Consider the following 13,958-nt stretch of genomic DNA (forward strand, 5'->3'; position numbering starts at 1 on the left):
TGAGCAGAACCAGTAGAAACCGGTCCACCCAGTCACTGTCGCCTGTCTCTAAATATGCTAACGGCACAGTTATTTGACAGTGTCTGTGTCTGCTACAGAGGCTGGATGAGCGAGGCTGGGAAGCTGCCCGGCAGCCCTCGGAGTCCGAGGAGCGAGCTGCCCTGCTCCTGCGCTGGGAGCTGTGGGATCCATTCTCTCACCCGCACAACGGCACCTGGGCACCCACAGAGCTGGCGTCACAGAAGGGGCAGCCATGAGCACTGCAGGACCACAGGTGGACACGGTGAGCAGGGCGACAGGCTGACGATTCAGCCACCACAGAGACAGCCCTGGCGTTCGACCTCACCCCAGGCCCCTCCCCAGAGCTGCCCGATGCCCCCGCCCACCGCTGTCTCAGGACGTGAGGCTCACAAAGGCGAGGGCAGCACCGCACACACGTGACGGGGCCCTGGGAATCGGCTAGAGACGCAGGAGAGGTCCCTGGCTGGGAGAAGGGAGAGCACAGACCGTCAGAGTCTCCTGGGGACACAGCGACACATCACTGAGCTCTGACTGTGCTGCACCTCCGGGCAGCCCCAAACGCAGCCTCCAGGGACCTCCCCAAGCCAAATGGCAGCAGGGAGGAGCTCCATCCAGACCCGCCCAACCAGGAGTGGAGGGGTGGGTGCAGGCCGGGGACCCCCCAGCACAGAGCGCCAAATGATAGTGCCGCTGGCCTTCTCTGGGACGGGGGTCTTCACTCCCTCCCCCACCCACGACAGGGGTCTTCACTCCCTCCCCCACCCACGACAGGGGTCTTCACTCCCTCCCCTACCCACGACAGGGGTCTTCACTCCCTCCCCCACCCACGACAGGGGTCTCCACTCCCTCCCCCACCCACGACAGGGGTCTCCACTCCCTCCCCTACCCACGACAGGGGTCTTCACTCCCTCCCCCACCCATGGCAGGGGTCTTCACTCCCTCCCCCACCCACGGCAGGGGTCTTCACTCCCTCCCCCACCCACGGAGACGTTGGCCACGGCGTGAACCGCACGAGAGCCTCTGGGCACGCTGGAGTCTCCCAGCAGCAGAATCCGTGATTCTCTCCGGACTCCTGCGGGTCCATGTTTTACACTGCATCACCCTTAGTGCAAACCTGCCCGGATGTGCTGAGGACACGCGTACCCCGTTCTGTCCCTGGGTCAGCTGGCCTGCGTCCTGTCACAGGGCCACCTGCGATTCGCATGCTTATGGCAGGTGTTTCCCAGAGAGCGGAAGAGACGTGCCCCGGCCCGTGAGTAGCTCAGACAGAAGCGAGTCCTGGGGGGGGGGAGCGCCCACCCTGTGCCCCACCCTGGCCCGGCTTCACCGCGGTCCCGGCTCTTCCAACAGCCCACAGGCAGAATCCTGAGGGTCTCAGTTCAGCAAGCGGAGGTCTCAGGGCCACCTGTTAACCAAACCTCGAAGCTGCTGTGGGGTCGTCAGGTGGCAGCAGCTGTGGGTCACAGAGGGAAACAGGGCTCTTGGGAGCCCCAGTCCCGCTGGGGGCAGGAGGCGCTGCAGGCCCTCGGGAAAGAGGCCACCTGCTGGCTCCATCCCCGAAGCGCCACGAGCGAGGCCCTTGTGTGGAGACTGCGGCTGCCACGCGGTGTTCAGCGACCAGACGCGGCTCCTGGAGGAGCAGCCAGGACCCGACTGCAGAGGGGCTCCACGGGGCACAGCCACCTCCGCGGCTCCCAGCGCGGTAAGACTGCGTGGCTGCGAGCCTCACCCAGGAGCACAGGGGTCAGGGGCCTGGTGACTGCCCGCAGGGCGGCCCCGAGCAGCATCTTCACACGCCGGTGAGCTGCGTGTGGGGACCAGGAGGGGCAGACGCGCGTGTCTTCTGCTCCGCGACCTGGATCGTCACCCACATTTAAAAAGCAGGCACGTCCGGCGGTGGTGGCCACAGGGACGAGCGCCATGAGCCGCTGGTGGGCTGGGAGGGACAGTGATTAAGGAACCCCGTTCTTTTCTCATTCCTAGCTGGGCCAACTCAGGGAGCCCAGCAGCCCCCACCCCGGGATCTGGCGTGGCTCTGGCGTGGCTCTGGCGTGGCTCCTGTCGGGGGTACGGCAAAGGCAAATCTGTCTGGGCCATACAGCAGCAGGGCGCCAGCACCACCGTGAGACGCGTACGGCACAGCCGGAGCTTGCGCCAACAGACGAGGAGCGGGGGCCCAGGCCTGCGATCCTGTCCACTGCCTGGGGCAGCACCCGGGTGTGGGTGCCCAGGGAGGCGGGGCCGGCAGAGGCAGCCTCCAGAGAGCGCCTCAGGGGAACCCGGGAAGCCCAGCGCAGCTGCACCGGGGCTGTGTCCTGGCACTGCCCTCCGAGCAGCAGGTCCTCAGCGGCCAGGCGGAGAGCGCTGCCCGGCTGGGGAGAGGAGGCAGAAGAACGGGGGCAGGGAGCAGGGGCCACGGTGAGCTTCCCCGGCCCAACGGTGCCGCCGGGCTCCTAGCTGAGGGGCTGGCGGTCTCCTGGACCCGCGAGCACGTCCTCTGGGTCTCTGCGGGGCCTGGCACGGCGCTGAGATGCGCACGGGCGCCGTTCACGCGGGATGTGTGCGAAGGGCACGCGGAGCCCACTCAGCAGCAGGGGCTGTGCTCGCGGTCAGCAGGCGCAGCAGCGCCGGGCACCGGCAGGCAGCAGGAAGAGCAGCCAAAGCCACACCCGCTCACTCCCAGGAGCAGCAGAGCTAACGGTAAGAGCAGCCCAGGCGCCACGAGCGGCGCAGGAGCCGGAAGCTCATCCTTCTCTGGGCGGCGCGAAATCGTGCGGCCGCAGGTGTCACCGGGGAAAATCCTGCACAATCCAGCAACGCCACACACGGCTACACGGTGGGCACTCTGCACACACACACGGAGAGCTCTGCGTCTACACAGCGGGCACACTCTGCACACACACACAGAGCTCTGCGTCTACACAGCAGGCACTCTGCACACACAGAGAGCTCTGTGTCTACACGCCGGGCACTCTGCACACACAGAGAGAGAGAGAGAGAGAGCTCTGTGTCTACACAGCGGGCACACTCTGCACACACACACGGTGAGCTCTCTCTACATCTACATGGTGGGCACACTCTGCACACACACAGAGAGCTCTACGTCTACACGGTGGGCACTCTGCACACACACACGGTGAGCTCTGCGTCTACACAGCAGGCACACTCTGCACACACACACGGAGAGCTCTACGTCTACACGGTGGGCACACTGCACACACACACGGAGAGCTCTGTGTCTACACAGCAGGCACACTGCACACACACATGGAGAGCTCTCTCTACGTCTACACGGTGGGCACTCTGCACACACACACGGAGAGCTCTGCGTCTACACAGCAGGCACACACTCTACCCACACACACGGTGAGCTCTCTCAACGTCTACACAGTGGGCACTCTACCCACACACACGGTGAGCTCTCTCTACGTCTACACAGTGGGCACACACACACACACAGCTCTACCTCTACATGGTGGGCACTCTGCCCACGTACACGGAGAGCTCTCTCTCTGTCTATATAGTGAGCACACACTCTGCCCACACACATGGGGAGCTCTGTCTACACAGCAGGCACACGTGGCCAGCACAGCCTGAGTCTGCACAGTGGGCGCTTCGCCCGTGTGTGCGTGAGGAGCCCTCAGCAGGTGCCCGCAGTCATCGGGCAGGACTCAGCCTGGCTCCTCCAGCACGGAGCTGCCGTGTGGAGTCCGGAGCACGGCGCCTTCACACTGTTCGTCCTTAACCTCTGCTCCCGGGTCTGGGGCTTCCTAATGTGCTCATGACTTCTTGGAAAGGTTTCCAAATAAGTTTCTTCAAAGCCTTGTAACAAAGAAGTCCATAAAAATAAATACCGCAGATGGGGGAGTGAGTACCTGAACTTGCTCATCTGAGTTCAGCGTCTTATTTGAAAGATACCCTAGAGCCACCTGCCACTCTGGAGCCTTCCAGAAGAGCAGAAAATACTGGCTGGTGTGCTGCTCTCTGTAAAAGCCGCTCCAAGTCAGCAGGTTTTCCCCAGAGAGATTTAGGAGGGCACTGGGAGCCACGTGATGAGAATGCACTTTCTCATAGTCTCACATCAGTCAAAAAATAAGCGGCTCATCTGAAGTCGTCACTTTCAGAGTTTCCACGCCCGCGTGAGACCACGTCACGTCCACGCGCCTGCGCACGACACGACCCGGAACAGCAGGCTGTTCAGTGGATGAGCCTCCACCGTGCAACTCGAAACCGTGGGCGGAACGGCGGTGTTCGTGTGACCCCTGCGACACACACGCTGTTCTTGGAACCCAGGGCTGCAGGATCATTCTGCAAACCTTGGGTCTTGTGGGCTTCTGCTGGCACACTTGGAGAAGTTGGGCACAGCTCCCGGCTGGCCGCGTGGCCCTGAAATCCCCGCGGTGGGCGCGGATCCCAGCAAACCGCAACTCTGAGACATTGAAGGATGTGCTGGCCGGGCAGTCTGTGTACTCATTTCACTGTACAACACAGCCCAGGAGATTTGAGGCATTTGAAAGAAATTTTCCTGTTTTCTCTCCCCTGCAATTGATTTCTCACAGTACGGGAACGGCCGTGTCGGTGTTGGCAGTGCCGGGAGAGGAGGGGCTCAGCTCACCCAGGAGGGCAGCTCTGGGCGGGCGGGACGCCACGTGCCTCCTTCCTCCTGCCCCTTCTCTGCCCCTGACCCCCGTGCAGAGCCCGGCCGGGGCCAGGGCCGACCCCGATGCTGGCAAGGCCGTGGGGAACCCGCTCCTCCATGGGACCGCAGATCCACTGAGCACCTGGTGGGGGGCAATGCCACTGCGGCCACAGGGTCCCCCAGCTGCTCGTGGCTCCGTCTCTCCTTGACCCAGCCACACAGAAGGGCCACTCGCCGTCCCCACTGGACTCCCGGTTCCTGGCCCCAGCCGGTGCTGGGAGGCCCCAGGTGCAGAAATCCTCGGGACCCCTGCTAAAAACGCCCGCTGACTTCACTGGAGACGGTGGCAACAGGGGCGACTGGAGCTCATCCCGGGACCCAGCAGGGCCCGACCCGGGTTCCCGCCGAGGGCCATGGACGGAGATGCTGGGCAGGAACCAGGGGCCTCCGCCCCTCCGCCCGGCCTGGTGTGGCTCTCACCAAAGCCAGCTCGGCCAAGCCAGGTGAGGCCCCGTGGAGAAGCCCTCAGAGGGCCCCTGTCCCGGGGAAGGCCGTGGGTCGTCCTGGGCAGGCTGCGGCCCCTCCAGCCGGGGCTCGGGGAGACCCCTGCTGCTCTGCGGCTCACAGAAGGCCAGGAGCCAGCAGAACCCAGGCACCAGCTCCAGGAACCATGGCCGGTCCCAACCCCCGTGCTCCTGGTCTGCTCCTGCTGGGCTCTCGGGCAGGAGGACAGCCTGGAGCCTGCGGGCCGGAGCCCTCCCTGCCCTGTGCACGTGGTGGCATGGAAAGGAGCAGCGGTCAGAGGGCGGCAGCTGGACTGCCCCTCCTCCACAGCAGAAGCGCACAGAGCATCCTGACCCTCTTGCAACCTGCTCACAACAGCACCGCAGGCCGCTGTGTCCACGGCGACTGAGGCGGTGACGTCACCGTGACCGGCCACACGTGGGTCCCACCGCGCCATCAGAAGCCGCGGCCGCACACCTGGGGATCCAGGCCGCGGGCCAGGCTGAGGGTGTGGGCGCTGCCAGGGGCGGGCTTTGCAGGACGCCCTCCTGCGTGAGCAAGACGGAACAGCGGATCGCCCGGCGGGGCGCCTGGCCCTGGACGCTGCGGGCGTGGGCGTGTCCGGAGGGGGAGGGGCTGGAGGAGACAGAAGCTCGCGAAAGTGCCAGTGCGCGCACCAGCTCCGCCGAGCGAGCGACCTGGCACAGGGGCCTCTCCCGGGAGGCTTGGCCGCGGGCCTGGCCCGCCCCTCCCAGCTGCAGAGCCCGAGCGACCCCTCCGCCGGGAGCCCCTGTGCCCTGGAGTGGAAGAGCCGGCGAGGACGCCAGGATACCAGCGTGGGCTGAACTCCCGCCTGGCTCCGGAGAGGGCCTGAGTGCGTTGGCTGGAAACCCGGCCTCGTAATTGCGCCCGGGTCTGCAGAGGCCCTGCCAGCCAGAGAGCGCAGAGGGGGCCCGCCAGGGCCGCGGCTCGGGCGCTGGCGCGGAAGTAACGGGTTTTCTCACCTGCACGAGCGCTCCAGGTGCGCTAATGGAGGCCGCGCGGTCCCTCTAGGTAGGAGCTCCGGGCACTTGCGCTCCACTTTCCCCGGGAAGATGTCAGTCTCTGGGCTCAGCCCTGGTCCTCGGGGCTGCGCCTGTGAATCCAGGCATGCTTTTCACATCCCTCCTGGTCCCTCGTCTGCCTTTGTTTTAGAAAGATTGTATGTATTTGAAAGGCACAGTGAGAGAGAGAGAGAGAGAGATCCCCCATCCTCTGCTAACTCCCCAAATGGCCACAACAGCCAGGGCTGGGTCAGGCGGAAGCCAGGAGCCAGGAGCTCCATCTGGGTCTCCCACGTGGGTGCAGGGGTCCAAGCACTTGGTCATCTTCTGCTTCTTCCCAGGTGCATTAGCAGGGAGCTGGATGGGAAGTGGAGCAGCTGGGACTTGACCCGGCCCTCAGATGGGGTGCGCCGGTCCCATCTCGATCCATTCTCAAGGACGCTGTACCGTGTTGTCTGTGCCCAAGTCCATACACACCCGGGCAGCCACAGACGGGCCCGTGGGAAGTCACATGGTCACAAGAGCCAGGCACCCAGAGGTCTCGTGGCTGTCCCCCGAGTGGCAGGACTGCGAGTTGTGCCACTCCTCCTCGCATCTCCTGAGTGTCATATAAAACACACGGCAGTGTTCTGTCAGAGGACAGAAGACCAGGCCCACACACTGCCCACGGGAGGGGCTGGCACCTGGACCCTGGGCTGCGGGGTCTTTCCCCCAGATGATGTCCCTGGATTAAAACTGGATTCTCGGGGCCGGCGCCATGGCGCAGTAGGTTCATCCTCCACCTGCAGCGCCAGCATCCCATATGGACGCTGGTTCTAGTCCCGGCTGCTCCACTTCCGATCCAGCTCTCTGCTCTGACCTGGGAAAGCAGTGGAGGGTGGCCCAAGTCCTTGGGCCCCTGCACCCACGTGGGAGACCTGGAAGAAGCTCCTGGCTCCTGGCTTCAGATCGGCGCAGCTCCAGCCATTGTGGCCACCTGGGGATGAACCAACAGACAGAAGACCTCTCTCCCTGTCTCTCTCTCTCACTGTCTGTAACTCTGTGTCTCAAATAAATAAATAAAATCTTGAAAAAAAATTGGATTATCTGCCGTGCTCTGGGTTGCTCTCTGCTAGAGGAGACCTGGGAAGGACAACCTGACTCTGTCTCTGTGAAACGGGCACACTCGTAATGCACACAGCTCACGTCAGGTGCCCCGACCCCAGCACATGCCCAGAGCCCACATGGGGGCCAGGAGCGCACCCGCACACAGCTTGTAGCCCCCAGGGCACCAGCACCCACCACAGCCCGGGCACACGGAGCACTGTTGGCCGTCACTGCCCGTTCCGCTGGGTGTTTGTAACTCTCGGGCACAAAGCCATAGCTTCCCAAGCCACTCATCTGTTCCCGCTAAGGTGAGCGGCGCTTTCCTCCAGGGACATGCAACTCAGTAGCGCCTGCAGATGCTGCACAGACCGGCTGCCGGGAGCGAGATTTGTAACAGGAAAGAAAGACCAGAAGGAGCCGAGTCCTCCCTGAACAGCTGTGGGCCGTGCGCTGGCCCAGGGGCTGGCCTCGGAGGAAGCTGGGCCCCAGCTGCCCTCCTGGGGGTGAGCCCCACCGGGCGAGCCTGCCTGACGCCGGCTGTGGGGTCGCCGCAGACTGCACGGGGACCTCGTGCAGACAGGAACGTGAACCATGAACGAGGTCCTCTTCCTGGAGTGCGTCCTGCAGAGCCCGGGCACCAGGTGACGAGTGGGGGGCCAGGCACAAAGTCTCGCGGGGGTCTCTGGGCCCCCACCGTGCATGCTGAGCCCCTGGGCCCAGGCCTCCCCCGAGGACCGTCGGGGAGGACGGAGAATGTGGTCCCAGAGCAGCAGGAAGCAGCAGAGACCACAGACGCTCGGCTCCTGGCCACTCGGGCCCCTGGACGTGGCCTCCCCAGTGCCTTTCCTCCCCATCCCTGCCTGGCTCTCCCTTGGCCTTCAGGTCTGGGCTGGACACCACCTCCTCCAGGGCTCCCCTGACCGCCTGTCTCAGGGCTTCCCTGCGCCCAGTGCTGCCCCCTGCTGGGCCCTGCAATGTCCTCGTCCCAGCCTGAACCTCACAGGAAATCTCCGCATGGTCAGGGCCTTCCCGACTCAGGGGCTGGAAGGAAAAACGTATATATATATATATACACACACTGACACCTCCACCAGCATCTACGTCGGTCTCTACACCTACACCTACACCTCTCTACGCCTACACTTACAGTTATAACTATCTCTATGCCTCCACCTCCACCAGCATCTACACCTACATCTCTCTCTCTACACCTACACTTATAGTTACAACTATCTACACTACACTTACACCTACAGTTACAACCATCTCTATACACCTACACCAGCATCTACATCTGTCTCTACAACTACTTATCTCTCTGTACACCTACACCTATAGTTACAACCATCTCTACACTTACAGCTACAGTTACAGCTATCTCTATACCTACACCTATAGTTACAACCATCTCTATACCTACACCTATACCAGCATCTACATCTCATCTGTCTCTACACCTATAGCAACATCTACGCCTGTATCTATACCTACACCTACAGCAATAGCTACAGTTAGCTCTATATCTACATCTACAGACTACACCTACATCTCTCTACACCTACACCAGCATCTGCATCTCTCTCTACACCTTTACCTACAGCTACTCCTACACCTGTATCTACATCTACACATACACCTACAGCAATGTTACAACTACACACAGAGCTACATCTGCAGTTACACCTAAAGCTACAGCACAGCTACTTGTACCTCCCCTTGGCACACCTCTCTGGGAAGCCTGCCACACACACCCTCCCTGGGCACTTCTCACAACAGCCAGCCCTCCACACCTGGGATTCTGCATCTGAAGGCTCAACCAACCACAGATTGAAAGTGTTCCAAAGGGGACTGCGTCTGTGATGGGCATGTGCAGACTTTCCCTAAACGTGGCAGTGGGCAACTGCTTGCATAGCATTTGCGTTGTGCGAGGTAGCGTGAGTAATCGAGGGGTGGTGCAGAGTACACAGCAGGACACTTGCAGGTTGTATGCACAGAACACACAACTGTGTGGCAGGGACTTGGGAGCCCTTGGACTTTGGTGTACACAGGGGCGGGGGGCCTGGAACCAAGCCCCCATGAACACTGAGGGACAGCTGTGCCCATTCACACATACATGACTCACACACACTACATACACACACACTGGGCTAATACAGGACTCACACACAACTCACACACATGACACACACTGTACACACACACACTGGACTCACACACAGTACACACTGTACCTGCACACTGTATATACACACAGTACCTACTCACACACACAGTACACATACTCTATACACATTGTACATGTACACTGTATACACACTGTACTCACATACACCGTATACAATGTACATGTACACACTGTATACACACTGTACACACTGTACATGTACACACACTGTACACACACACTGTATACACACTGTACTCACACACTGTATACAATGTACATGTACACACTGTACATGTACACACTGTACGTGTTGCGTACACTGTATGTGCACACTGCACTCACACACACTGTATACATTGTACACACACTGTATACACACTGTACTCACACACGCGCTCTGTTTATACACACACTGTACTCACACACTGTACATGTACACACACCGTACATGTTGCACACACTGTACACGCACACTGCACTCACACACACTGTATACATTGTACACACACAGTATACACACTGTACTCACACACTGTACATGTACACACACCGTACATGTTGCACACACTGTACACGCACACTGTACTCGCACACACACTCTGTATAAACAGAGCGCGTGTGGGAGCACCAAAAGCAGAAATCTTGATGCGGACGCTATCCTCCTGTCCACTGAGGCTTTTTAAAATTTTTCTTTATTTTAGAGACAGGACGCCCGTCTCACGGTCCCTCTTCAGACACCCACCACAGCCAGGAAGGGGCTGGGCTGGAGCCACAGCCGGGAGCTGGGACTCCGGGTCTCACACGTGGCTGTCGGGGACTCAGTTCCGGGAGCTGCATCGGCAGGAGCTGCGGCCAGAGCCAGAGCACCCGGTCCGCGGTGCAGAACAGACTCCAGTCTGCTTCGAGCGCCCGTGTCACAGACGAGTTTCTGACGATCCCATGTGTCCCAGTTTCTCCCCGTCGACACACCGTGGCCTGGCCAGCCAGATGGCAAAAGTCAGTGTCCTCCAGCACATCGGAGCTTGTTTTCCTGGGCCGCCAGCTCCAGGAGGACCCCTGGGTGCTGTCCCGTCACTGTCACACCCGGAGGGTGACAACGACTCTGGCCTCTGTGCCCCTGTAGACAGACAGATTTCTGCACGACTCGGGCGGACGCCGGACTCACAGCGGTCACCTGCAGAGCACTCGGGACCCCCCGAGCGAGGCCAGGGGCTCCTGAGCGTCCCCGGCTCCTGGGCTCCGTCGTGTGCCGGGCAGCACCAGTGCCTGCAGCCGGGCCAGGCGTGGACGTGCCAGGTCCGGGGCCACACGCTGTGGGTCACTGCCTCTGCCTTGTGGGGTGACGGCTGCCGCCGATGACACTCCGGAGAGCGAGCGCGGCTGAGCTCCGATAAAACCTGACTTTCCGACAGGCACGGGGCAGGGGTTCAGCCCGGGCAGGACTCGGGTCCCCCCTGCATGTGCCGCCTCTGTCCATCCAGGCCCGCCCTGCCCTCTGTGCTGGCCACAGCCTGCTGAGGCAGGCCCAGCACCGCCACAGGTCCCAGGGGGCTCGCGCAGAGCATGGCCAGCCGCCCCCTGCGACAGCCATCCCCATGTGCGAGGGACAAGCTGACCGCCACAAGCCGCCCTAGGACTGTCGGGATCCATGGCAGGGGCTGCTGGTCACAGCCCTGTCCTGTGGATGAGGTGAGCTGGGAGCACACGGGGATGGGGTGAGGGGAGGAGTGGGGCAGGGGGACACGGAGAGGACAAGGCTGTGGAGGGCTTTAACCATGCAGAGCTGCGGGAGCAGCTGTGTGCGGAATCCCGGGTCCCCTCGGTGCTGCCACCATGCAGGGGACTGCACTGGGTGTGCACTCGGGGAGACCTGGCCACTCCGCAGCACGGACAGCCGTCTGTGGTGGGCAGGGCCTGAGGCCATCGCCCCGTCCAGCGGACGTCAGCAGCCAACTGCCCCAGCTCCCACAGAGCTGCCTCAGGAGCTGGTCACCAGGAGGCCACCCGGGCGCTGGCTGCTGCGTGGAAGTGGGTCTGGAAACCCATCCATGACCAGTGCGAGTCAGAGCCAACCGGGACCTGGGAGGCCGGCAGCTGCACCCACAAGGGGGCCCCCCGAGCCCAGCCTCCACAGGGCTCAGCCGGCCAAGACAACCAGACACTGCGGGAGCCACCCCAGCCGGGGCTGGGCGCCCCCGGGGCGCGTGGGGAAGAGGGGTCTGGCATCACAGCCGCGGCTCAGGCGCACTGGCTGGAGAGGGAGCAACATGAACGAATGAATGCACTTGAATGAATGAATGAATGTGCGCATTCACTCAGGCCCGCGGAGCGAGGGCGGAGTGATCCGGTCGCTGTGGCCGAGCGCCAAGGCGCGCTGCGGTCCTGTCGCCAGAAACCGTGGGGAAGTGAGCGCATCCCCTCCCCCCGGTGTCGCTTCGCTGGCAGACGCTCCCCGAGAATATTTTTCTGATGAGGCGCGTGTGACCAACGTCTCCATGCACCGTAAAATCAATTGCGTTCGCGGCAGGAAGCCCATTCGGCTGGGGGGCCCCCACGGCAACCTCACGGCCAAGAGACTGGGAGAGGAGCCACGAAGACCCCGACCGCCCGGCCTGACCCAGCGGTGCCCGTGGCCACTGTCGCCCTGGCTTCTCCCGGGCTCGCACGCGCGAGGTGGCAAAGACCCCCGTGGGTCCTCTCCGGTGCCAGTGCAAGGTCAGCCGAGGGAGGCGGCGACAGTGCAAGTGCCCCTCCCAGCCAGGGCCCGCGGGTCTGGGCAGTGCCCCGGGCTCAGGGCTCAGGGCTCGGGGCTCGGGGCTCGGGGCTCAGGCTCGGGGCTCGGGACTCAGGGCTCAGGGCTCGGGGCTCGGGACTCGGGGCTCGGGGCTCGAGACTCAGGGCTCGGGGCTCGGGACTCGGGGCTCGGGGCTCGGGACTCGGGGCTCAGGGCTCAGGGCTCGGGCTCGGGGCTCGGGGCTCGGGGCTCGGGGCTCGGGGCTCGGGCTCGGGCTCAGTGCCACCCCATCAGCAGGAGACCGAGAGCCCAGCACTGGCCCCGCCCAGCCAGGGGGCCGCTCCCGGGGCGCGGCAGCCCCTCCCACACGGCAACCCGGCGCAGCGGGTCAGGGCCTCAGTGAGGGGGCCAGGAGCCACCGGCCTTGATGCCCAGACTCCTGCCCTGCCTCCTCTCCAGGGGGCCCCAGGGCCACCGGGCGGATGCGTTCAGACTCTGTGACAACGGGGTGTCGAGTTGTGTGTTGTCCTGTCATGTTGTCTTATGTTGTGTAGTGTCCTGTTGTGTTATCTTGTGTCATCATGTTGTGTTGTGTGATGCTGCATTGTGTTGTCATGTGTTCTTTCTATTTTGTTATCTTTTGTCGTGTCATGTCATGTCATAGTGTCATGTTGTGTTATTTTGCATTATCTTGTGTTATGTGTTAGGCTATGCTGTCATGTTGTGTCATGTGATGCTGACATGTTGTGCCATGTTGTCATGTGCTGTGTCATGTATCACATCATGTTATTTTGTATTGCGTTATCTTGTGTCATGTCATGTCATCATGTCATGTTGTGTCATGTGTTATTTTGTATTGTTATATTGTGTTACGTGTTATGCTGTGTTGTCATGTTTTGTCATGTTTGTCATGTTTTGTACTGTATTATCTTGTGTTGTGTTGTGTTGTGTCATGCTGTCATGTTGTGCCATGTTGTCATGTGCTGTATCATGTGTCATGTCATGTTATTTTGTACTGTGCTATCTTGTGTCGTGTTGTGTCATGTTGTCATGTCATGTCGTATTGTCATGTTGTGTCGTGTTATTTTGCATTATCTTGTGTTATGTGTTATGCTATGTTGTCACGTTTGTCATGTTGTCATGTCATGTGTCATGTGTTATTTTGTACTGGTATCTTGTGTTGTGTCGTGTCATGTCATGTTGTCATGTCGTGTGTGTGTTATTTTGTACTGTTATCTTGTGTCGTGTCGTGTCGTGTCATGTCATGTTGTAGTGTCATGTGCTGTGCCGTGTTGTGTCATGTCATGTCATGTTGTAGTGTCATGTGCCGTGTCGTGCCGTGTCATGTTATTTTGTACTGTTATCTTGTGTCGTGTTGTGTCATCTGCTGTTGTGTTAACGACAAGCGTGCTGTGATGACAAAGGCCCAGGGTCAGAGAGACGACAGAATCCACGGTGAAGAAACACAGATGCCTCCGTGGCGACCGCGAGACGCTGCCCCCGCAGCTGTGTCCCTCACAGCGAGGAGAAGTCAAACACGGAGAAATGGAATGAAGAACAAAGGTGCCTTGGCCTCGTGACAACTGGATCCTGAGGTGCCAGCTGCGCCCGAGCCCAAGGCCGAGACGATGCCAGTGTGGGCCAGCGGCACCAGATGCCCCCCAGCCCGTCAGGAAGCACTGCTGGAGGCGGGCACAGGAAACAGGAAGTGAGGCCGGTCATTCCACCCCACGGCCTCCGTTGTGCTTCAGGGACACAAAAGTA

The sequence above is a fragment of the Oryctolagus cuniculus genome, chromosome 14 (genome assembly GCF_964237555.1).
Source record: "Oryctolagus cuniculus chromosome 14, mOryCun1.1, whole genome shotgun sequence".
In the NCBI taxonomy this organism is placed as follows: Eukaryota; Metazoa; Chordata; class Mammalia; order Lagomorpha; family Leporidae; genus Oryctolagus; species Oryctolagus cuniculus.